Genomic DNA, 824 nt, shown 5'->3' with positions numbered 1-824 from the left:
ATATATATATAGCGTAGCTCGAAACGTCAAAGACTTTCCGTATTCCCGAGCGTCATACTAATATATACTTTTGTTATTTACACCACCTGTCCTCGTCTGTTGTTATTTTTTGTATATTCTCCCATATATATATATATATGTATATATATACGTATACACACACACATATATATTTACATGTTTTATGACACACGCTCGCGCAGGCGCATTTATGTGAAGCGTGAAAAAGCAACATCAACAAAATCATAAGGACGAACAAAAATATAAATAACTGAAAAAAAAGAAGATAAAAGAAAAAATATATAACACACCTATGCAATGTTACACCCACGCAAGTATACAAAAGTATGTGTATATATAAATATACACACACATATTCTAATTGACTATATTTGCATCCTAAAGATACAATTGCAATCATTCATACAGAAACAAGCGCTCTCCCACCACACAACAAAAAATAAAGTAGAATATTTTAAGATAGTAATAAAAATTCACACGAAATTTGACAAATCCATATTACAAGTGCCTCATACTACCATGTGAGCATCAGCTTTTAATGTTCTATCTCTACTCTTCCCACCACCATCACTACTTGCCGGAAGTGCGAATACGACGTTATGTAGCAGGAAGTCTTAAAAATTAATAACTTCTACGTAGCATTTTAAATAGGGATTCTCATGGCATCTACAAATCGTTGGTGACGTACATACATGCGCATATACACACATAGACATAACACCCACCCCCTCACCAATGTATATGTGTGTGTGTGTGTGTGTGTGTGTGTGTGTGTGTGTGTGTGTGTGTGCATGTGTATGTAT

The sequence above is a fragment of the Octopus bimaculoides genome, chromosome 12, assembly GCF_001194135.2.
Source record: "Octopus bimaculoides isolate UCB-OBI-ISO-001 chromosome 12, ASM119413v2, whole genome shotgun sequence".
NCBI classification, from domain to species: Eukaryota; Metazoa; Mollusca; class Cephalopoda; order Octopoda; family Octopodidae; genus Octopus; species Octopus bimaculoides.
This window is presented reverse-complemented; position numbering follows the sequence as displayed.